Raw genomic sequence first — 25,286 nt, 5'->3', positions numbered from 1 at the left:
ACCTTGTACATGTATCATTATTATTTATAGGAGTTTATACAAATTTTTTAATCCACTACCTACCGATGTATCTTAGAATGTATGGTACCTAAGTAAGTTGGTAGTTAGGTAAACTTAGTCTGGACTTTCTGGGGAAAGATGGTGGAAAAAAGTTATGTTGTAGACACTTCCTTTCTCCAATAATTGAAAAATTAAAAAATTAAAGATAAATTTAAAACAACAACTACAGACATGCCTGAAAGAAAAGTTTAGTAAGGCATCAGGAGTGAAACAAACAGCTCTATAACCAAGCCAGGGAGAGAGGCAGAGGACGACAGGCACTTTGAAGATCGCGTCTAGAAACAGAACACTGCTCGTCCTCAGAGCCCTCACTCTGGTTATCTTCCACCTCCCCCAGGAGTGATCATTATCCCAACTTCTAATTCCACGGGTTAGTTTTGCCTGTTTTGAACTTTATATAGAGGAGGAATGGAGGAATCATGCACTAGATCCTGCATTAGTTGGCTTGGGCTGACGTAAAAAAAATTACCGGAGACAGAGTGGCTTAAACAGCAGAAAGTGTTTTCTCACCGCTCTCGAGACCAGAAGCCCAAGATCAGGGTTCCAGTCGGTTCGGTTTCTGGTAAGAGCTCTTTTCCTGGCTTGTAGATGTCCACCTTCTTGCTGACATGGCAGAGAAGGAGAGAAGGGGAGAGCCAGCTCTCTGGTGTCTCTTCTTCTGAGGACACTTATCCTATGGGATTGTGGCCCCACTCTCATGACCTCTTTTAACCGTAAGTGTCTCCAAATGTAGTCACACTAATGGTGAGGGCTTCAAGATATGAATTTTGGATGGACGTGCATATTGAGTCTATAACAGATTCTCTTTCTTTTTTGCTAAATTAGGTTTGTGAGATTCATCTACAGTGTAGACGAGTAGTTTTAGTCTGCTCATTGTTATTACTCTGTGGTGTTCCATTGTGTGAGTATATCACATTTTTTTCCATTTTATTGTTGAGATATTTGAGCTGTTTCCAGTTTGGAAATGCTATGAACATATTTTATATATCTTTTGGTGAACACAGAAATACACTTCTGTTGGGTATATCTATAGAAGTTGAATTGATGGGTCATGGAGTATAAATATGACCAGGTGTAGTAGATAGACGCTGCCAAACAATTTTGCAAGATGGTTGAACTAATTTATATCAGCAATCTACAAGATGTCTGATTATTCCAGATCTTTGCCAACTCAGTTTTTTCATTTTAGCCAGGTATTTATTGGCCATTTGGATATCTTTTTGTGTGAGGTACTCATTGAAATCTTTAGCCCATTTTCTTATACAGCAAATTTTTAATAAAACTGTATGAGAGAGCATATAGGCAAGTTCATCTACCTGTGATTGTCATAGTTGGACTTAACTCTTCCCTTTGATGCGTAATCAGAGAAATGAAGGTATTCATACCAAAGCTCTGAGGAATAAACAATTAGATCTCAGTAACATGGAAGGAAGTCAAGAAAAATGTACCCAGTTACTCAGGACCAAAACAAGGTTTCAATAGAACAACTCAAATGAATAATAATTAAGACAAAAGGAAACAGCGTGAAAGCTGCACAAAAAGCCCTAAAACATATATCATTCAAGAAGGGAACGTTGTATGTAAAAAACCCAACAAACAGAATCCATCATATAAGAAAACAAGGCCAAAGAAGTAAAAGTAAATTCCACCGTATATTGGTGTCCTACGACTGCCATAACAAATCACCCCAAACTGAGCGACATAAAACAACGGAAACTTAAAGTCTCTCACGATTCTGGAGGAGAGCTTCTGGGGACTGCTGGCAATCCTTGGCAATCCTCGCTATCTGTGGATCTGCGAAACTAGAAAACAAGTTTCTGCTTCCAAAATACATCCCCACAGGGAGAAATTGGAAGGAATAAAGGGGTCACCGGTTCCAAGCAAGTCTGAAACCCAGCACAACAATTTCCCTCAGATTCAAGGCCTAGGAATAATAATCTGAGGCTTGACGTTCTGACCTCTGCACCGTGGAAGTGGCCTTACCCTCCCAGCCTGTGGCAGCGACCCTGTCTCTCTTCTTCTGTGGCTCTGACCTTGAAGTCTTTCTTCTTTTTTCCCTGAAGGTTAGTGCATATTTGCAGCTGAATAGCTTTTATCGGTTCACTTTTTCGCTAGTAGATTCCAGAAGTCTGACAGCCTTTCTTCGTTTTATCCCTTTCAGCCCAGGCTGGCAGTGTTTCTGCTGGTATAACATTCTCAAAAGCCTTGTTGGTCTCCCCTGCAATTCACAGCAGTTCATGCCATCAGACAAGAAAGCCCTCTACAGATCTGTCCTTGATAGTCCCATCCATCTCTATTCCTGGTTTCTGTTGAGATGGTTGATTTGATCCACAAATTACAAACCCAATGTTTGCAGCAAAAGGTTGTCTAGAACTCTTGGTCCTGTCTCTAGAGCATGCCATCTAGGTAGGCTGAGAATTTTCCAAATCATCAATTCTAGTTCCTTTCTGCTTAACATTTCCTTCCTCATTCTATCTCTTTCCTCTTGCATTTTACTATAAGAAGCAGGAGACCAGGCTGAACTTTCCACACTTTGCTTGGCAATATCCTCAGTTAAATATCCAAGTTCATCACTCATAAGTTCTGCTTACCACCAAACTATAGAACACAATTCAGCCAAAGTTTCTGTCACTCTATAACAAGGATCATCTTTCTTCCAGTTGCCAAGAACATGTCCCTCATTTCCTTCTCACACCTCACCAGAGGCACCTTTGACGTTCATATTTCTGCCAACTTTCTGTAATGATGATATATGTATTCTCTAAGATGCTTCTCCAAGAAGCTTTCTCTGCCATGTTCCTCACTTCCATCTGAACCCTTGCTAGAATTGCTGTTAACATTCATATTTCTACCAACCATCTCTGCAAGGGCAACTTCAGAATTGTTCCAGCCTCTACCCATTTCCCAATTCCAAAGCTGCTTCCACATTTTCAGATATGTTAGCTTATAGCAGCATTCTAATTTATAGTACCAAAATCTATGTTAGCTTCTCAGTTCTGCCAAAACAAATCACCAAAACTCTGTACTTAAAAAAACCCAAATTTATTCTCCCACAGCTCAGGAGGCCAGGAGTCCAAGATCAAGTATTAACAGGGTTGGTTCTTTCCAGAGTTTGAAGGGGAAACTCTGCCACTCCTCTCTCCTAGCTCCTGGTGTTTGCTGGCAATCCTTGGCATTCCTCACAGACACATTATTCCAACCTCTGCATCCATCTTTACCTGGCTTTCTTCTCTGTGTCTCTCTATTTGTTTTTCTGTCTCGAATGACAGTCTCTTGGGTTTTAGGGCCAACCCTAATCCAGCATGATCTTATCTCGATTCTTAGCTTAATTACATCTTCAAAGAGCCTGGTTCCAAATAAGGTCACATTTTGAGGTTCCAGGTGGACATGAATTTTGGGGAGACACTGTTCAACCCACTATCACACCATAGAAGAATTATGAAAAACATGAATTTAGTAAAAAAGAGATAAAAAATAAAATAATGCAGCAGCAGAAAAGGATGAAATGGGAAATTTCAGGACAAAGAAAACCAACTAAGAGTGCTTAGTAAAGGAGTAATGAATAAATTAGAATTAGTAAGGATTAGAATAGACATTTAAAAACAGTTTCTGAAATGGAGGAAAGTTTTGGGATAATCACAGTTATTTGGTATGAAAGAGACAGAGATTAAAGCAATTAGAGGTCATGTAATAGATATGAGCGAAAATCAGTCCTGCAGGGACCTCCAGTACCTTTGAATAAGACAAACCAAACCCTGGAACAGAAAAAGTATTCAAAGATAGAATAACGAGTATTTTTATAAGAAGAACTGAAACTACAGATTAAAAGGCCCACCATGTTCTAGGGAACAGTGATACAGGGTGTTCATTATCAAGGGAGATTCTGAAGAAGTTATTCAACTTCAAGGACAAAGAATTCTGCAAGGATGTAGGTATAAAAAGGTTATATTAAGGAAATTTCAGACTCCGTCTGATTTTTCAGTGAGGTAGTATCTATTGAGCTCCGAGGAAAGAGTTAACAAAAAATTTCACGCAGGCCTTGTTATGTAAGCACAAAGGCAAAGGGTATCCGAAACAGATGCAAAAATCTCATGAAATAATCTCACTACAGTCCATCTCTCCCACTGATTATGATGAAAAAGCTCTGAACAACATACCAACAAGCAAAAATGTTCTGAATTACTTGAGGGCTCTGAAAAGGAACAAAAGCAGACAGATTGTAGGAGAACAAAAACTGGGTGAAATGTTCCACATGGGGTGAGTTTCCCATTTGTGTAAGAATTTATCTTTCCTTTGTGGTTCTGCTCTAAGAGTAGGCCCCATGGAAATCAGAGGAAGGGGCCTGCACAAGCAAGAGTGTATATTAAGGGGGAAATCCTGGACAGGAGAAAACCAGAGAAAGGGATTTCCAGTTCTGTATATGAATCTGCACAGGACCTAACGCCTGACCTTTGCATGCATTGGTCTGACCTAAACCAGCACATAGCAAGGTCTTCAAAATGGAACTGAGCTTTGAATCACGTGCACAAGTCTCAGTTTTAACCCAGTTAAAGGCCCCCTGGAACAATGCCTACCTAGGAAAGACCCAAACAAAGGCTTAAAAAGAACTGAACTGAAAACTGAGCTACTTGAAAATTATCATCTTAGCCCATGAACTATAAATGCATATGTCAGACCTACAACAGATTAGCAAAGGCTCAGAAAACTGAACTGAGGTTTGAATTCCCATCCAAAGAAAAGAGACAGATCTTACTGTTTGAATCATATTGGTTTCTCCAGAGAATTACAAAAAGACCCATAGTCTACACAACATGACTTTCACAATATCCAAGATACAAGAGAAAATTACTCTACATGCACAGAACCAGGAATATGTGTCTAGCTTTCAAGGAAAAGACAATGAACAGCCCCTCATCCCTGAGATGTATCTAGACATTGGAACTATCAGAGACTTTAATGCAGCCATTATATATCATAACTATGCAACATGGTGTAGAGAAAACACTCCTGAATAGAATGGAAAGAGAGAAAGTCTCATGAGACACGTAGGGACTATAAAAAAGGACCAAAAGTAAATGTAGAAATGATAAATACAATAATAACTGGGGCTGGTCTGGTGGCGTAGTGGTTAAGTTTATGCGCTCTGCTTTGGCTACCCAGGGTTCACCCGTTCGGATCCTGGGCGCAGACCTAGCACCACTCATCAAGCCATGCTGTGGAAGCATCCCACACAGAAGAACTAGAATGACCTACAACTAGGATATACAACTATGTACTGGGGCTTTTGGGAGAAAAAAATTAAACAAGAGGAAGATTGGCAACAGATGTTAGCTCAGGGCAAATCTTCCTCACCAAGAAGCACACCTTTAAAAAAATAATAAAAACAGTAATAAAATTCTTGCTGACAGATAGGCTCCCAAGTTGAATGGAGATGACAGATGAACAAGTAAACTTGAAGACAAGTCAATAGAAATTATCCAACGTGAAGAACACAGAGAAAAAGTTTGAAAAACCTCCTCAGCTCCCAGGGACCAAGGAGACAACATCAAAAAGTCCCAGAGAGTCAGAGCAAGAGACAGAAGCAAAAAAATAGTTTAAGAAAAAATAGCTGAAACTTCTCAAATTTGGTGAAAAACGTAAATGTATAGATTCAAGAAGACTGGCAAACTCCAAACAGATAAATTTGAAGAATACCATGAAAAACGAGGGGAATAAAATAGTTTGGACTGAATTATACTGAAAAGACAACATATCAAAACTTATGAGCTAAAGCCAAAGCTGGGCTGAGAGGGAAACTTACATTTTTAAATGCTGATATTAGAAATGAAGAAATGTGTAAAATTAATGCCTAATGTTCCACCATAAGAAGCTAAAAAAAGAGCAAAATAAACCCAAAGTCAGTAGAAAAAAAGAAATAATAAAGATAAGAAAAGAAATCAACAAAATAGAAAACAGACAATATAGTAAATTAACAGTCAATTAATTAAATTAAATTAATTAATTAAATTAACAAAAGTGGTCCATTGCAAAGACCAACAGAATCAACAAACTCTTAGGAAAAGTGATCAGGTAAAAAGAAAAAGAAGACAAATTGTCATAATCAGGAATGGAAAAGAGATTATCAGCACAGAGCCTACTGATATTAAAAGAGAAATTAATTTTAAAAAACCACCACAAACCCCAACTACCTGAAAATTTATACTGTTACTTAAAAGACCTATTGTAAAGAAGAAATCAGACCAAATTTGCAAAAAACATAGCAGTGGTACTCTCTGAAAAATCAGCCTAAATGATTTCATAGGTAATTCTAACCTGATTTAAAATATTTCAGTAAATAGGGAAGGAAAGAAAGCTTCTAATCTCTACCTACTAGTTCAGCAGAAAAATGACATCCAAATTTTCTCTCCCCTCCCCCCAACTACAAACTAACCTCACTGATAATATTGATACAAATATCTTTTAAAAATTTGTAAATAGCATTAAGCAGCCAATTAAGGAAAACTACTTCCTGGCCAGGTGAGGTTCATCCCAAGAATGCAAAGGTGTTCACACATAGAAAATTAATTGATGTCGTTCTTCATGATATTGGGCTAAAGGAGGAAAAATGATTATTTTATTCCCAGTAGGAGTTGGAGATGTTTGACAAACATCCAGCATAATGAAATCACTTAATGGAGAAACATTATAAACATTCAGGACAAAGGCAAAGGTTTCCAGTGTTAACACCATTAGTAATACCATTCAGGAAGTAAAAGCCGATACAAATTAAACAAGAGAAAGAAATATGAGGCATAGAAACTGGGAGGAAAAAAGAAATGGAAACAGGGAGAAAATGATCATTTGCAGGTGGAATGACTGTCCACACAGACGATTTCAATGAATCACAGAAGAAACCCTCTTACAATTAATAAGATAAATCTTAGGAAGATGGCTAGTTGCAAAATTAATATACACAAGTCAGAACCTTTCCTAACAGTAAACAAGAATGTGTTAGATAAAAAAGGAAGAAAAGATCCCATTTACAATTGTTATAAAAAGATAGACACAATAAGAAATTTATAGGACTTCTATGACTGCATTTTTAAAACTATTGAGATCGATAAAGGAAATGATACCTTGTTAATGGATAGGTAAAAATGATCCATTAATGCTGAGTTAATTTATTAATTTGAGTCAACCAATCTCATTAAAACACCAGAAGCTTTTAGGGGGAATTAGATAAAATGTTACCAGAGTAAATTTGTGAGAGTAAACATATGAGTATAGAAAGGACAATTTTGGGAAAGAAAAGTAAGGAAGGAAGACTAGTGTACCAGATAATAAATAAAATGTGTAATCAAGTTAAAATACCTAAAAGAATTTGGTGCTCTGGAAGAAAGAGATCTAGGAAACACAGTAAAGAGTTCAGTAGCAGACGCAGCTGTTTATGGGAAATTAGTAAACTATGAAGGTGGAGAAAGAGTAGATTAAAAAATAATGTTAGGGGGTCGCCCGGTGGCGCAGCAGTTAAGTGTGCACGTTCTGCTTTGGCGGCCCGGGGTTCACCGGTTCAGATCCCGGGTGCGGACACGGTGCCGTGTGACAAGCCATGCTGTGGCAGGGGTCCCACATATAAAGTAGAGGAAGATGGGCACAAATGTTAGCTCAGGGCCAGTCTTCCTCAGCAAAAAGAGGAGGGTTGGCAGCAGATGTTAGCTCAGGACTAATCTTCCTCAAAAAAAAAAAAAAGTTAGAAAATTTGCTAGCAGTTTGGAAAAAATAAAGTTGATTCCTTAATTAATACTAATATCAAAATAATTTCTGGGTACATCAAAGATTCAAAAATAAATTTATAGAATTACTATATGAATGGCCGGAAGAACTATGTACACCTTGTTATGGGGAAGCTTTTGAGGCAGGGCACAAAACACCGAAGCAATAAAGGGAAGAGTTAAAAAACTGTACGGCAAAAAGCATAATTTTGTAAAAAAGAAAACAACCAAAAACCAAAAAATGATTAACTTGGAAAAGTATTTGTAAGAGGTAGAACCTACAAATGGTGATTTCTCTAAGTTTGCAAATGGTTTACACAAAGGGCCACGTAAAAGAAAATATGGTAGAAAAACACGCAAAGGCAATAAATTCTTAATGGCAAAAGAAATATAAAGGGCCAAAAAACATGAAAAGATATTCACTTCCATTCATAAATAAAGTCAACAAAAGCAAACATGGAGGTTTTCCTCACCTTTCAGATTAGCAGTCGAAAAGGACTGATAACACTCAACGTTGGGGGTGGAGGAGCAGCCCGGTTCACGTGCTGCTGGGGAGGAGAACACACAGTCTCTTTGAAAGACACTTTGGCAACAGTTCCTCGAGTTGAAAAATGTGAAGATTCAAACACTCCTTGGTGTGTAACGCAATTTATGTAAAACATTAAACAATTGCAGACGTTTGTGTGTGTCCCTTCCCTGCTCCTTGAAGGACCCAAAGGAAACTGGTCTCACGCATTACCTCTGGGGAGAAAGACTGGGCAGGAAATGGTAGGAGAGAGATTTTCTCTCATTATATACGTTTCTGTCTACTGATTTAAAAAACTTTTTCTTTTTTAACCATAGGTCTATATCACCTAAAAGAGAAAGTAATTAGTTAGACCCTCCCTTCCCCAAAATGATCAGGCTGATGGAAGGAAGTCCATTAGAGAAATTCTCAGCAACTAGTTTGCCTCCATTGTTCTGAACTTATCTGACAGGAGAATCTGAAAGAGGAGTTGGGAAAAGTTCTCAGTTCCTGAGTGTTGGCGCACATTATCTCAGTGAAGATGAAAGCCAGCACAGTCAGTCGTTAAGACAGCCAACTTTATTTGACCAATTTCTCTGAACTCCTGCACTGAAATACTCTTTTGTTAAAAGAAGCTTTCAGTGCTAAGTAGAGTTCTTGTAAAATGACAAAGTCCAATTTCAAGGAGATTAAAAGAAGTGGTTCAATCAAAGTTTAGAAACACTTAGAGTTTTCATCTCTTTCTTCAACCCAGATTGAGAGAGGACAATCCCCACCGACAATCTCCTTTTCTCTCCGACTGCAAATGACTACACCTTTCAGTGACTTAAATGGATTCACAGGCTGTGGGTTTTTGGCATTTAAGAAGTGGTACTTGAGAACTTAAATGTTTTCATATTCTTTTCCTTTCTCTTCATCTCTACCTCTTTGTCTCCTATCAAAATTGACCCCCCCTTCATTCTTTTCATTCATTTCTCTAACACACTGCACTGTGCGCGTCTGTTTAAACAGAGACCCTGGAGTTTGAAGACAATTCCCAAAAGGGTTTGGGAGGTCGTTGTGCATTCAATACTCTGCAAGATGGTCTGAACCACCGCCTCAAAGATGAAAGTGACCACTGCTTCTCCTGGTTGCTTTTCTTATTAGCTTTATCTTACGGCAAAATCCTACTTTTCTCTGAAAACTAAATTTGTAAATAATTTTTGGATATAAAACAGCTTTGTATTATAATAAATGCCACAGAGCCTTCTGCTACCCTTCCATGTAATCCCTTCTTAAAATCTGCTGCAATAGCAACAGTCAAGACGGCAGAGAACTGGTGACCTTTAAAGGCTCGGGGCTCTGTCTGATCTTTACTCTGGAATCAAATTTAAGTTCCATGGTGTTTGGTAGTGCCTGCTCACGCACTCTGTACCACATTGCCGACTTTTAAAAAGTACTTATGCTCTCTGAAATAGTTTTTGGTGAAATTGTGTATTATCTGTCTTGTTCACAGAATTAGAGGGAAATTTCCCAGAAAGCCGATGAAATCTAGGCTTGGAGGCGCCGTCTTGCCCAGGGCCCCGGGGCCTGCTGGGAGCGTCTGGAAGCCGTGGAGGGCTCAGGGTGAGGTGGGGACGGCAGGCTGCACCCCGCAAGCCTTAACCTGTCCCGGAATCTGCCTAAGGATATCTCGGAAGAAAGGGGCCTGAATCTCCAAGGCCCAGAAAGGGGTCAAAATTTCTTCTTTTGTTCTAAATAAGTATTCACTTTTGTGTGTCATTTTGTATTAATAATTTGAAGCTTTTATCCTTAGAGAGCACCTGCCAAATTATGTGAACTGCACGCTGTACAAACCCTGAGTACGACACTGACTAGAGGTTTGCCTGGTGAAAAGGCCTTGTCTGCACTTCACTCTCGTAACTCCAAGCCTAGAACACTGCCTGGCATGGAGGAGATGCTGCATAATCGTTGCCGAGTAAGCGTTGGACGTGGGAGATTAGGGAGAAGGGCATTCCAGACAAGACAGCTGAATGGGGACAGACCCGGCTTCTTCAAGGAGCGGTAGAAAATTCTGTGTGTTTGGAGCACGTGGAATGACAGAATGAAGAGAAAGAGAGATGCTTGGAGCATATGCCAGGGCCTAGAAAAGTGCATTGGAACGTTTTAAGCATTTAAACATGACTGACTTTAAACAGACGACTTTCGTTGCTGTGTAGAAAATGGATTGGAGGGAGGAGCAACAGGGAGAGCAAGTCTGCAGGGCAGTGATGGCGGGGGCGTGGACCAGAGGGAGGGCCACAGAGACGAGCGTGTGAAGTGAGAGATTCAGGATGGATGTGGGAGATCAAATCCACAGCATTTTCTGATGCACTAGATGTGGAAAGGGAGTGAGAAGAATTGAGGAAATCTCTTGAAATTTCATGCTGAGATGCTCTTTGTCATGTTGCACAGTCCTGGGGAAAATGCAAGTATAGAGATGGTCTACACAGCAACCAGTATGACCACGTTCTTTCTTCATAATAGAAATTTATGTCTCATTGGAAGATTTTCCCTAATGCCTTGAGACACACATTAAAAAGAAGCTAGCATCAGTCTTGTCTTGACTATTTTCTCAAATATAAATTTTGAATGGTTAATTAAAATGTCTGAATTATGACATTATAAGACTATAGGAAAGAATCAAGATAAGATAAAAGATGTTAGTAATTTTTCAAATGTATTTCATGTCACAGATAGGCCAGAAAATCTTGGACCAGTCTTTTTTTTTTTTCTGACATAATTTTGAACTTACAGAAAAGTTGCAAGAATAGTATAAACAGATCTGGGGTACTTTTTACCTTGATTCTCTCCAAAATCAACATTTGTTCCATTTGCTCTATCCTCTCTCTCTCTTTCTCTGTGTGTCTTGCCCTCCGCATCCTTCTGTCTGTCTCTCCCTAAATGCACACATACATAAATTTACAGACCTGCACATACACACATAATATACGTATACATCGTATATATGAACATATATGTCTGTGTAAATATCTATATGTATACCTAATTTACACTTATACACTCTTCTTTTTGTGAACCGTTTAAGAATAAGTTGGAGACATGATGTTCTTCACTGTGCATTTTCTAAAAACAAGCAACTTTCTTACATAACCATAGCAAAATGATCAAAATAGGGAAATTGTCTTCAATACAACACTATAATTTAATCAGTAAATTTTATGGAGATTCCTTTGGCCAGTTTTTTAAAAACTCAAAGATCTAGCATATTCTATTTCCCCAAAACAATGTTATTAGAATGAGTGAGAGCCTCTTATTCATCATCTGTTTACCGAACTTCACGTTTAATTCCTAATCATCATCCTCAGCAGGTCCCTGGTGCTACCACCTGGCTGTTCTACTATTTTTCCCTGATCTGCCTTAATTCCCAGTCTCTTAACTGATACCTTGTCCATTTTTGTCAAATTGCTACAACTTTCTTGCCTCTCTTGACTCTCAGCTGATGATCTAACTTCTTATTTCACTGAAAAAATAGAAGCTTCCAGAAGAAGGCTTCCCCCATTCCCACCACCAAGTCTGTCAAACCATCTTGTGCCACATGCTCTGCCTTATGCTCCTGTGACGGTGAAGGGGTTATTTTTTCCTCCTACAGCTGACCCTTCCTCTTGGCACTGGGTCCAGCCTCTGTCCTTGGATGCTCCTCCAGGATTTGAGTCCCTCAATTTTCTCTCTCCACTTTTTTTTTTTTTTAAAGATTTTATTTTTCCTTTTTCTCCCCAAAGCCCCCCAGTACATAGTTGCATATTCTTCGTTGTGGGTCCTTCTAGTTGTGGCATGTGGGACGCTGCCTCAGTGTGGTTTGATGAGCAGTGCCATGTCCGCACCCAGGATTTGAACCAACGAAACACTGGGCCGCCTGCAGCGGAGCGCGCGAACTTAACCACTCGGCCACGGGGCCAGCCCCTTCTCTCTCCACTTTTGCATCATCAATCTGTTCTTCATTAGGTCAACCACTTCATCACACAAACATGACTTCAGCTCCCCCCACCATCACTACCATCCCCCCAACAAACACAGCTGAAGGGTGGAGTTTACTCACTGTCTCCTTTTCCTCTGCTCCCGTTCTCCCTTGAGCACACTCCAGCTGAGCTGGTTCTCCCCTGCAATTCCACCACGACTGCTCTCACCGAGATCAGCAATGACCTACGTTGCCAAATTCAGTGACCATTTCCCGATGCTCACCTCACTTGACCTACCAGCAGCAATTGACGTGGTTGATCACTGCCCCCTTCCTGAAGCACTTTCTTCTCTTGGCTTCTAGGACCCTCCCTTCTCGTGGCTTTCCTCTCTCACTCATGGCTTCTTCTCAGTCCCCTTTGCTGATTCTTCCTCATCTTTCTGAGCTCTGAACACTGGGGTTCTCCTGGCTCAGTCCTCTGATCTCTTCTCTTTCTCTCCCCATTCTGCATGACTTCACTCAGTTCTGAGGTTTGAATAGCATCTGTACAATGATGACTGCCAGCAGAACACAGGGTTAAAGGCACAAGTTCTGGAGCCGGGCTACCTGGCTCTGAAACTTGCCTCCCCCACTCACTAGCTCTTTAAACACAGGCAAATGACTTGACTTCTCTGTGCCTCAATTTCCTCGTCAGTAAAGTGGGGGATAATTTAGCACCTACCTACCAATTTCATAAGAATTTATATCGGTCCAATTTAACCTGGAAAACATAAACCACTTTAAGAATTTACAACGGAAGGAATCTAACGCACTCGAATAGTAAAGCAAGTGACTAGAAGAGCTGAGAAGCTGACGCAGGGATGACGGGGAAATCCAGGTATTAATACAACTATAAGCCACTGCCACTACCTGGAGGGACAAAGCGAGTCTCACTGTAAAGCCATAATCCTCAATACAGTGTGGAATGGCCACCAGAATGCACACACAGGTCAATTCTGCAGAACAGAGTCCCAAAATAGCCCTCATGTCTATGGTCAATTGAATTTCGAAAAAAGTGCCAACCTAATTCGATGGGGAAAGTAAATTCCTTTCAACAGGTGGTGCAGGAAAACCTGTATATCCACTTGGAAAAAAATAAACTGCACACCATATATAAAAACTAACTTGAAATAAATCACAGAGCTAAACTTCAAAGCTAAAACTATACAACTTCTAGAAGAAAACATAGGAGAAAGTTTTTACAACCTTGGGACAAGCAAGAATTTTTTGGACAGAAAATACACAAAGCATAGAAGAAATTTGATGAATTAGACTTCAACAAAATTAAAAGCTCTACTCTTCAGTATACACTGCTCTTCAAAAGAAAAGGCAAGCCACAGACCAGGAGAAAATATTTGTTAAGCACACATCTGACAAAGGAATAATACCCAAAATGTAGCAAGAACTCTTACAACTCAACAATAAAAAGGCAAACGGTGCTCAGCAACAAGAAGAAATGAACCACTGAGACACACAACATGGACGAAATCACACAAAGATTACCCTGAGTGAAAGAAGTCAGCCCGAAAGACAGCATACTGTCCAACCACAAGTGTCTGGAACTCCAGAAGGACCAGATCTGAGCTCCTGGGACAGAGGGCAGGTCAGTGGTTTCCTGGGGCCTATGGTGGCTGGGGACGGACGAGGACAGGACACAAGCCAGATTTTGGGAGCGATGGAAAACCTTCTATATCTTGATTGCACTGGTAGGTAGACAAGTGTATACATTTGCAAAACTCATCAAACTGAATGCTTTAACTTGGTGCCTTTTATTGTCTGTGAATTATACCTCAATGAAGTTGATTTTAAAAATTAAAAAGAGTTTAACATGTCCAAACATGAATTATTGATTTTTCCTGAAAAGCTGCTGCTGGCACCATCTCGTCCACCTCAATACACGACAAACCTGTTTCTCCAGGTGCTCATAAATATTGGAGTCTTTCTTGACTCTTCTCTATCCTCTCACATCTCACCTCTAATCCATTAGCAAATTCCATCAGCTTTACCTTCAAAATACATCCTATTGGTGGGAATGTAAACTGGTGCAGCCACGATGGAAAATAGTATGGAGGCTCCTCAAAAAATTAAAAATAGGACTACCATATGATCCAGCAATTCTGCTTCTGGCTGTTTATCCCAAGAAAATGAAAACACTAATTTGAAAGGACATGTGCATCCCCATGTTCATTGCAGCATTATTTACAATAGCCGAGACATGGAAGCAACCTCAGTGTCCTCCAACAGATGAACAGATAAGGAAACTGTAGCATATGTATACAGTGGAATATTATTCAGCCATAAAAAAGAGGGAAATCTCGCCATTTGCAACAGCATGGATGGACCTTGAGGACATTATGCTGAGTGAAATAAGGCAGAGAAAGAACACCATATGATTTCGCTTATATGTGAATCTAAAAAAAAACCACCCTCAAAACCCAAGCTCATAGATGCAGAGAACAGATTGGTGATTGCCAGAGGAAGGAGGTGGAGGTGGGAGAAACGGGTGCTATTTTCTGTTTTTTATTTTGGGTTTAAATAAATTTAATAAAAATGTGAAAAAAAATACAACCTGAAAATGATCACTTCTCGTCACCTCCATCGCGGCTCGACTGGTTCAAGCTGCCGTCACTCTGGCCCGAGCGGTCACCACAGCCTCCCGAGTGGTGCGTCGCCCCCTGTTTTGCTCCTCCCTGCCTGCCAGTCTTTCTGGGCAGCAGCCGGTCACTCACGGCCTGTTCTGCTCAGGACCCTCCCCTCGTACCTTGTCTCGCATCCCCGGCGCTCGCGCAGGGCCCTGAGATCCGCCGCTCCTCCAGCCCATCGAGGACGCTGCACCCCGAGGCCTCGGCTCGTCCTCCCTGAGCCGGGGGTGCCCGCCCCGGGCTGTGCTCCCGGGCCACCGGCTCAGACCCCCTCCCCGCCTCCCGTGGAACCGCACCTGGTCTCTGTCCCCCTCGCTTTGCGTTTGTTCTCAGCCCTGATAACTCCCAGACGCGTGTAGGTTTATTTGTTTAATTGCTTTGCTTGTCTTTTCCTCACGTGGAATATAAGACAGTTGAAAATTTGTTTCCTGTTATATCTCTAACATCTGGAATGGTGCCCTCAATAAATATTTATTATTTTGCTATTCATATATAACATAACTGACATTATTTCCACACTAAAATATATTTGCTCTGTGTAATATACAGATTATAGTATTATTAATATTAAATAAGTGCGCAGTGAACGTTTCGCGAATGAGTGAGTGAGTGAGTGGTTTTACTGGACACGTTAGGCACAGACGCGTTTCACGTTTGGCGGGGAAGTTTTCTTTTCCCTCCATCGTGGTTCCCCGGGGCGGTCTCCGTCTGCGTTGTTTCTGAGCGTCTTCACCGCGGTCCGCAGACGCCCGGGGACCAGCCTGCGCCTGCCGGGCGGGGCGCCCACTGACGGGTTTGGCAGGACGCGCGAGGCCTGTCCGTTATCTGGATGCGAATGGACCTTCCTTCGGTTTTTGGTCTGGGCTTGATTTCCAAACTGGCCAAGAGACCCGGGCCCGCGGGGTGAAGCGGGGGCCACATGCTCGTGGAAGTCCCTCCGGCCTTGTCGGGACGGCCGAGAGGCAGGGAGCAGTTGAGTGATGACTACCGCGTGGTTTCTTAAGATCCGGGGGGCTGGTTTGAAAGGAGACTCCCGGTTCTCCTTCTCTGCCTGGACAAAACCTCGGCCTAATTGAGTGGCATTTCCCCTTGGCCTCCTGCAGTCTGATCAATCACAGATGTCAGAGGCGCGCAGAAAACCCCACAGACTGTTGGCTTCCTCCTTGGTGATGAGGGCCTGACATGAACACAGCTCTGTCCCCCCTCGGACGCGAGACACACGCACCAGGCCACAGAAACACCCCTTGCCGTCTCTGCTCCTAAAATCAAACCCATGACGGTGCTTGTTTCTAGAGAGGTTTTGGGACATAAAGTAAGATGTTTATTATTACCAGGAGATCCCCATTGGGACAGGAAAAGCCTAGCAGGAGGGAGTAATAAATCTCAGAAAACAGCCGTGCACCTTCCGTCATGTGGCTTGGGCTCTGGAATTTATTGGCCATGAATTTCTCTGAGGTTGGGGACACACAGGCACAAACCGTTTTATCCTTTTCTTTAGGCTCTCTGCTCGAAACACGCTGGCAGCTGCGGGATGGTGAAGTGTCCTGTTAACTCCTCCCCGTGGACCGGGTCCTGAGAACTCGAATCTTACTGCTTAGTGGAGGAGAAGACGTGTTTCTCAGACAGGACTTGGGAGGCCGTCTCCTTCCTTGTGTACATCCTAAAAATCTTCAGCCTGATTCTTTAGGGCAATTGGCCAAGTTTTCTACGTACGTTAATTGAGGTACTCTTCTAATTCTGAGTTTGCTCTTATCTTTGGTTTAAGGAACATCTCCCGGTGTCAGTGTAATTAAATTCCATATCACCTCAGGTTTATTCTGGCCCAAAGGAAGAAAGTTACATGGGATTTTCATTAACATTTTGATTAGCCCTGTGGTAGTTACTGACCCCTGATGATTGAATTTTTTTAATAGAACAAAAGCGTATGTGTCCATTGTGTGCACCACGAACTGAATCCTTTTCCTGAAGTTCCCACAGTGCCTTCATAGTTGCATTTTCTTGTTTCTTCTGCTGTTTCAGCCTTAACTGATACAATGTTTTACCATCAATAGGAAACAATGCTTAGCAGACAAATGTTGTCTTTTAACAGTGAAATATCCCTTATTTTATCCTTAAACTTTAAAAAAGATGTTCGAATAGTCTATGTTCTCATTAACCATGAGTTTTAATTTTATTAGTATGCATATGAATGGGCCTTTTAATTTGACCTTAGAGTTCCATTATAATGAAGCATGTTGTTACATGGTTTTTACCATATTTTTGGATGGATAAAAAATAATTTTGAAATCTATAACTTACAAATAAGGAAAAGCTTAATCTAACAGACTTACCTTGAAGTACTGTCTCTTCTAATGTCAGCGATATATTAAGGGACTTCACTGTTTGCATTTGCTTCTTATCATGTTCACAGAGGTTTATCAATAGACGGAAAAGAGGCGATGCTGTCTGAAATTGTTTAACTGAAGCCTGACTCTCGATCCTGAGCTTTGGAGACAGTCCAAATCTGTTTAGACTGATCGTCCTTCTGCCTCCACGTGAGACTTTGAGCGCGATATTTCACTGCTGTGCTCAGCTCCCCTCCACGAAATGTGGGTAGTCTTCTCCCGAAGGTGTAATCAGATATAAAGGCGAAAACCTGGAGGCAGTAAGGTGGTACCTGGTACGCCATGTGGTCCCCTTGCTAATGACATGCGGCCACGTGTGATTGGCCCTGGCTGCCCTCTCTACCCCGAGCTTCACGGGGCTGGCTCTTCTCAACAGACTGGTCTCACCTCATCAGAGAGGGCACTGCCTGGTCTACCCTGTCCCTAATTAGTTCCAGTCTCCCTTGTCACCCGAATACGGTCCTCCTACCCTCATCACTAGACAGTGTCCCCTTGTTCTTTGGTTTGCTTGTTTCCCTTCTGTCTCTTCTTTGTAGAAGTGAAGCTCTTGGAGGGTAGGGCATTGTCTGTTTCTCTTGTCACTGAATGCCCTGAGCCTAGAACAGGGCCTGACACATAATAAGCAATCCAATGAGTGAATAAATGGTGGTCCTCACCTGTTTCCTTTCTGAGTCCCTTGACATTCCAAAAGGAAAGCAGTCATCTCTCTGGAGTGGGATTGGCCCACGCGTAAACAGATGCTGGAAATTAGTACGTAGATAATTTAAAGTAAGGCAAGAAAGTGTGTCTCTCTTTATTCGATGGGGCTGGTGAAAAGCGCAAATACACTGAAGGCGAGAGATTTATTTCATTTACTCCCTCAAGAAGCCTTTTTGAGCACCTAGCATGTGCTAAGGTTTGGGCTAGTTGCTGAGGCTAAGATGCACAAGAAGAGAGAGTTGGTGTGTCTAAAAATCTGCTGTTCTCACTGGCTCAGGAAGCCACGTATACATTTAATCTGTTGCCGTTGAGCCAACTCTGCCTTTCCTGCTGCAAAAATGCTGCCTAAGCCCAGGGCCCAGGGATGCTGCGGAAGGAAGCCTGAGGCACAGGAACCTCGCAGCCGTGGTGTCTGAGCTGGACCATCGAGAAGGAGCGGAGGTGCCCGGGCAGAGAAAGGAGAAAGGGCATTTGGGAGAGCAGCTGCCCGAGGAAAGGCCCAGAAGCATCCTGGAGCCACATCCTGGGAGCAGGGCAGGTGGCAGGAGGAGTTGGCGGAGGTCTTCAAGGCTGAGGAACATGGGAGGCAGCGGCAGAACTGGACCCATGAGGAACCGCCAATGCCTGGCCCAGGGCTCTGCTTCACCCTGTGGGCGGTGGGGAGGCCCTGCTGAGGAGGGAGGGTGGTGCCCAGGAGGGAGGGCTGTGCAGAGAGAGGACCGAGGCAGGAGGCTCTGAGAGATCAGAGCAGGGGTCTTCCCAGCAGTCTAGGCAACAAACCAAGAAGCCCCCCATCGAGGGAGCTCGGGAGCAAGATGCAGAGAGAGCTGGATTCGAGAGAAACTCAGTGAGGCGGCACGGCCAGACCAGGTTGAGAAGAATTAGAAATACAAAGAGAAGAACTGGACTCCCATTTTTGGATGTTGAAGCTGCAGTGTCTACAGGATCCTAAGGCTCATCAATCTACCGGGTAGTCTAGTATTTGAGTGAATGTTTGTTAGAGTTACAATCCGAGTGGTCAGACGGACAGAACAAAGAGTGAGCCTGTTGCAAACACTTTTGCTTGAAGACAGAAAGGAAGAAGGCCCTGGAAGACATCCTCGACGTGCCCCAACACACGCGTTTGTGCAACTTTGTCCAGAATCACACGGGACACTTATGTCTGGATTAGCTTGTTGCTTTAGGGGCTTATCCTTCCTACGGGGAAGGGGCTCTGATTCAGCCTTTGACCCTGAACACAGCGATGATGACAGCAAATTAATGCTCAAACAATAATCATTTATTAATGGTTGAGGAATTACGATCAGGCACGAGAATGAGCTCTTTCCATGAATTAGCGCATTTAATCCTCATCTTATGAGGTGGGGACTATACTGTTCTCTCCATGTTACAGGAGAGGGAGCTAAGGCAGACAGAGGGTACCAAATTTGCAGGTCACACAGCCAATCAGCAGTGGAGTGGGATTTGAACTCTGGCCCCCTGGCTCCAGGACAGCTTTTCCTCTCAGACAATTCCTGCATCACTGCTCCCGTGTCAGGCAGACCCTGCGGCACCCGGGACACGCCATGCCCCTGCCTGCACTGTATTTTGGGGTGACATGTCCTTAACCACTTCACTTCTCTCAACTACTTTAGTCTTCTGGCGGATGGGTGCAAGGGTCCCCGTGAACAGCTCTAAGCTGGGCCAGTGTCCTCTTCAAGGTCAAACACCCCTAACCCCAGGCATCCAAACCCTTGTGGCAGCAGCATCCCCAGCAGGAAGCTTGGGGCAAGTGCGCAGTAGGCCAGGTCAGCGTGGATCGGCTGTGCTGGCCCGGGGCAGCATCCACTTTTCTCTTCGCACAGGCTTGTCTTTGGGATCGCCACCATCTCTGTGGTTTGCAACATCCTGGTACCTGGAGTCTGTTAATCTCTGCAAGAATCTGACACCACCTGGTGTCTGCTCTGTCTCAACTTGTGCTTGCGCGTTTTCCTCGATTCCTGTTTACCGTGCTCGGGGGCCAGGCTTCGGAAGGACAAAGCACCAATCCATCACAGCTGGCCTTGGCCACTGTGTGGGCACCGTCACCTGAGCAGGCGCTCTGTCCGTACTTGGTTCCCTTTGTCCTCTCAGTCGGCAGGCATGCGGCCACCAGGGCCGGTTGCACACCCAGGGCTGTACCTCCTTTCAGAGCCAGGAGCAGGGACACGAATGTCACCGACGTTCTCTCCATTCTTCAGGAAGCCGCATTGCCCATCACTTGCCCTTCAGGCCGTACCCAACAAGCCCAAACTTCCTTCCACAAGACAGCCTTCAGGAATTGGAGGCAGCGTGGTGTTCTGTGGTCTAGCTTCTCTGAGCTGAGAATCCTGCTTTTTCAGCTGCTTCTCGCCCGATTTTGAGGGGCTTGATTGTCCTTCCTGTGCGTCCAGAGATTTCGGCTGCATTTTCCTCTACTTCCTACAGAATTACTCCTACATAGGTGGGACATTTTTATTTATCATTGTATAAAAATTTCTGCATTTATGGTTTATATACATATCAATATACATCTTTATGGGAAATTTATCCTTTTGAACAAATATCCTTTTTTCTATGTTATGCTCAAATTCCCAAATTCCTGAACCCAAATCACCAGACCAGGACAACGTCAGTGCACAAAGATCAGCAAATCAGCACACGTTAATAATCCCAGTTACGACAGAAAAAGTAAGATAGCATCAGTATGTAAGACTAAGGTGAATGACATTCATACCGCACTCTCTTTACTGTCCTCGCCTCAAATGACCAGGCTTCGTTATCATCCTTGTGCAAACAACATGCATTGTTCCACACACCAGATTACGCGCGGGGGTGGCTCAAGAACAGCGTGCACGGGAAAGCTCAGAGGAGGGTCTGTCAGTGTAGAGAAGATTGCAAGGTGCCAAGTAAACTTACGCAGTTAATAATAACTCAGAAAATGAAACGAACTACTCACGGCCAAGAGCCCGTGTGGTAGAAACTCCCCCAATTCACCTGCTCTGCATCCTCGTATCCACACTTGTCAGAAGCCCGTCACTGGGTGTCTGGCCACTGCAGGTGGGAACTCCCATTGAACGAGGAACCTCGCCCCTCAGTTCCCAGCAAAGACCGTCAACAACTGCGCTCAGTGAGGGGCCACCGTTGTTCTCAGCACCAAGAACCACCGGCTTTATCCTCCCACCTCGTTCCACTGAGCCCGACTCCACCGCGCTTCCTGAGCGGTTTCCAAGGACGCCTTGTGTTCCTATGTCGCGTCCTCTGAAGCTGTAACTTCACCGCCCAGCGCGCCTACTCCCCAGAGAGACGAGACTGCTCGGTCTTTGGAGCAGAGTTTTGTTGGTGCTGTGTGCCTGCTCGTCATGGGGACACCTCCACCCCAGGCTCCGGCATGGGCATGTGTCTCCTGAAGACCAGCGCACTCTCTTTCTCTGCCTTAGCGCCTCTCTCCTTCTTGGGCTTCTCCAGAACCCGAAGCCTGGCTGCTCAGGGGGATTCTCTCCAGCCCACTTGCCATGACTCTGACTTCTGTCAGCAGTCTGCAGCGAGTGTCTCTCCGAAGTTGCTGGGTGGGACCCACTTGATGGCAGGAGTTTTGCTCTTTTATTATCATTTTTAACCTGAAGCTTTTTTTTTTTTTGCTTGAGGAAGATTGGCCCTGAGCTAACATCTGTTGCCAATCGACCTCTATTTTATGTGGGATGCCACCTCAACAGGGCTTGATGAGTGGCGTGTAGGTACACACCCGGGATCTGAACCAGTGAACCCGGGCCACTGAAGAGAAACACGCAAATTTAACTGCTATGCCACTGGGCCAGCCCCTGAAACTTTTTTTCCCCCCCAAACAAAATCTTATTGAGAAACGAAAAATGTTAAAGATATAGAACTGGGGTGTGGAGCTAGATGTGGGGGCTGGCGTCCTGACCAGCACTGCCCTGTGGCAGAGGGAGCCTCCTTGTCTTCCCTCCTCTCTTTCCTTTCCTTCCTTCGTCCAAAGGCTCCACTTTGCCTTTGCAGTCATCACACTCCCTCTCCAGCTTATTCTGAAAGTGTTTTCTTGTCTTTCTCTTCTTTGTTAACGGACCCTTTAACTTTTTCTTTGACATTCTACAAAAACACTGATTTGCTGAATTCGGAACGTTTCCTGTCTTGTGGTTGTGTTCTCAGAGAGTTTACTGGACACTTCTGTTCCTGGTTCTGGAAAAACAAATGACAAACCCCCACCCTCCTGGGCTCCCGTTCCAGTTGGGGCAGAACAGACCGTGAGCACAATAAGTGAGTAAATGATTTACTAGAAATTCGTAAATAGTAGAGAGAAAAGTAAATCATGGAGGTGAGCGTGGAGTTGGGGGATGTTGTTTGGGTTTTAAATGTGCACCTTGAAGGATGTGAGCAGGGCAGGTGCTTGGGACGAAGGCCCCAGGAGGGACACATGTGACCATGTGACATGTCGGGGGAACAGCGAAGAGGGCAGAGTGGGTGGAGGCGTGGAACAAGCCAAAAGTGGGAGATGAGTTCACAGGGACAGAGAAGCCGATCTTGAGGGCCTGTAAACTCCTACAAGGACCGTGGCTTTTGTTCTGAGTGAGAGAGGACTCACTGGGGAGTTCCGAGGATGCCGCGTCTGGTCCACCCTCTTCGAGGGCCACTTGGTGCTGGATGTGGAGACTGCGGTGGGCAGAGCTGGAGGCAGGCGGGCCAGCTGGGGGGCTGTAACTTCAGAAAACCCTTGACTCTTCGGTTTCTCTCCCCTAGACCGTTGGCCTCTCGTGTTTTCCAGGCTCTGGGGTAGGTGCCGAGGAGAGGATGGTTGACAAGCCTCAGTGACTGTTTTGATTAGCCTCTTTCCACACCAAGACTTTCTACTAGTTTACAGACCTGTAGACATCCGGCAACTCTGTAACTGTTTTATCCTGCTTTCCCACTTCCAGGGAAGAATGGACACATATTTTTCAATTCTTATTTTAATTAAGAAATCTTTGAGTAAACTCTATTGCTCTAAAGAACTCCATCCACGTCACTTAGACAATCTAAATTCCTGAAATCTGACTACAGCGGCTTAAAGAATGGGCACAGTGTGATTTGCTCCAGCAGTTTAGATAGTACCATTCCAGTAAAAAGAAAAAGATCTAGTTGCCTAACGTGGTTACAAGGTTGGTCACCTTATCTAGTTAGCAAAACTTACCCAGTTCCTGCTTTGACACCACGGACGGAGGTGTGACGTGGAGCTACTGGAGGATATGAAACCGTTGGACTGAAGGTTGCGGCTTCATCAAGAATGCGTTTGATGACTCCGAATTTACCATGCACAATGCTTGGCTTCTTGGACCCTTAGCTCCATCCTCTGTCACACGGAGGTGGGAAGAGCTCTGCCCTGTGTTCCTCTGAGGCCGTGCTGTGGAAACAGGGAGGGCGTGAAGCAGTGGGAACCTGTGCTCTGCAGAACTGCTCAGTGAGAGACGGCTGTCACTCAGCCACACACGGCCAAACCTGTGCGTGCAGCAACCTTTGGAACCTCCCAACGCTAGGATTCTGTGTCCAGGCATAAGTTTCTTAAATGCTTCTTATCTGTGGGACTCCGGAGGGCCTCCCCAATTAGATTGTGACACCAGCAAGTGGCCTTGCTTGGTTTTCTCTTCTTGCTGGTGATGAGGTTGAACAGACCCCTGCAGAGATTGGCCAACCTATTCTGTCCACGATCCCAAGGTCTCTGAAAGGCCAGGACGACCCCAGGGAGAGATTGTGAATGATTAACAGATTCTGCAGAGATCCTGAAAACCGCTTCACGGTCCCGTCCTCACAAGCACAGTTTGTCCTGAGGAGAACACGGTGCACGTGTGCGGGAGACAGGGCTGCACCCCGGGAGTGAGGGGGTCCCTGTGCATCGACCAAGGTGAAGAACACGACCTGGAGAGTGTGCCCCTCGTCATCCATGTCGTCCGCTTGGGGCAGTTGTTGCTGTGTGCTGTGCAGCAAACAGCAGTGGATTCCTGGATCCTTATCTCTGATCTTGGTGGCCGTTAGGTTTCTACAAGTCAAAACAACCTGATTAGTTACTCTAACGAGTGTTAATTGGGCACCTTTGGGAACATACACTCGTGTGGTACCAGAGGTGATACCAGGATTTCTGTGATGCTGGTTTATGAGTGATCAGCTATAATAAATTTCTTTGCCAGATATGAGTATGAAGGGAGAAGAAACTATGAAAATGTTACACTGTACCATTTCAGGAGAAAAGGAATACATCTGCTGGAAAGATTCATCAAGTCCTTTGAGTACTGATTCACGTAATTAAAATTACGATGCCTATTAAAATCTGCTAAGAGGAGGCTGCATGTTGATTATTAGATTGAAAGTATTTCAGCACAATACTAAACAAGATATTAATACAAAGAAGGTGTAGAATATGTATCTTATGGGCTGAATTTTGCCCCCCCAGATTCACATATCGAAGATCTAACCGTGGTACTCATCACTGCATCTGGAGACGGAGCCTCGAGAGAGGTGACCAAGTCAAAATGAGGCTGCTGGTGTGGGCCCCGGTCCAAGCTGAGGGGTGTCCTTCTGGAAAGAGTAAATGTGAGCACGTGGGGACAGGCGTGTGCACAGAGGGGTGGCCACGTGAGGAGGCAGCGAGAGGCGCCGTCTGCGAGCCGAGGGGAGAGGCCTCAGGAGAAACCCCCCAGGCCGGCACCTTGATCTCCAGCCTCCAGAACTGCGAGAAACAGATTCCTCTTGTCACCCAACTGTGGTCCTTGGTTGCAGCAGCCCCAGCAAACTCATAACCACACAGAGGAAAAGACAGCCCACTGGATGACAGGAAACTGAGAGAACTTTAGGAACATTGAGGGTGACAAGTGAAATAAAATTGAAGGAATAAAAACCCCTCCATATATCTGTGCTTACTCTGCTTGCTAAAAAAAAATACTTATATATAGAAACCCAGTGCCCAAGAACATAGTATGTAAAGACAAAATGTAATTAAAACTATATCTTAATTACTGCATTTTAAAACTAGCTACATGGGACAATGAAGACTATTAAGTGCAGCCCTCTGATTTCACGGGAAAACTTTTCTCAGAAGGTTGAGCGGCCCGCCGGTGTCTTGCAACAGCTCCTGTGCGGTCAGGTCGGCTGCGTCTCTGTGGTCTGCGCTGTGGCAGGTTCATTCCGATTTGCACGAGGGCACACCGCTGTTTGTGCCCATGCTTTGGAATCCTTTCCACTGGACGACAGAAAGGCACTGAGCCTACCCTGCTGTCCGCCGTGGGC

General features: G+C 44.0%; 1 protein-coding gene and 1 long non-coding RNA gene across 6 annotated transcripts in view; one reads left to right on the top strand and one right to left on the bottom strand.

Annotated features, from left to right (window-relative positions):
• MME (membrane metalloendopeptidase) overlaps positions 1-23,695 on the bottom strand; it is a 133,671-nt gene extending 109,976 nt beyond the window's left edge. The window contains exon 1 of one of the 3 annotated variants that reach the window (XM_008521004.2): positions 23,200-23,695. The gene's annotated coding sequence lies outside the window, so the exon portion shown is untranslated. Of the gene's footprint in view, positions 1-21,011; positions 21,495-23,199 lie in introns of those variants that run through there. The other 2 variants (XM_070577675.1, XM_070577681.1) reach the window with 2 other exon arrangements.
• Positions 15,693-25,018, top strand: LOC139076257 (uncharacterized). Of its 3 annotated transcripts, none has more exons than XR_011527673.1 (5): positions 15,693-15,906; positions 16,433-16,657; positions 17,345-17,522; positions 22,182-22,289; positions 22,770-25,018. It is a non-coding gene; the product is annotated as an uncharacterized lncRNA (long non-coding RNA). The 3 variants fall into 3 exon arrangements; XR_011527672.1 differs by having other exon boundaries at positions 17,345-17,593; positions 22,770-24,907; XR_011527674.1 differs by having other exon boundaries at positions 17,345-17,593; positions 22,795-24,904.
• Positions 25,019-25,286: the final 268 nt, after the last annotated feature.

The sequence above is a fragment of the Equus przewalskii genome, chromosome 15 (assembly GCF_037783145.1).
Source record: "Equus przewalskii isolate Varuska chromosome 15, EquPr2, whole genome shotgun sequence".
Taxonomy (NCBI): domain Eukaryota; kingdom Metazoa; phylum Chordata; class Mammalia; order Perissodactyla; family Equidae; genus Equus; species Equus przewalskii.
The sequence above is the reverse complement of the archived record's forward strand: the minus strand, read 5'-3'. Positions and strand labels throughout refer to the sequence as shown.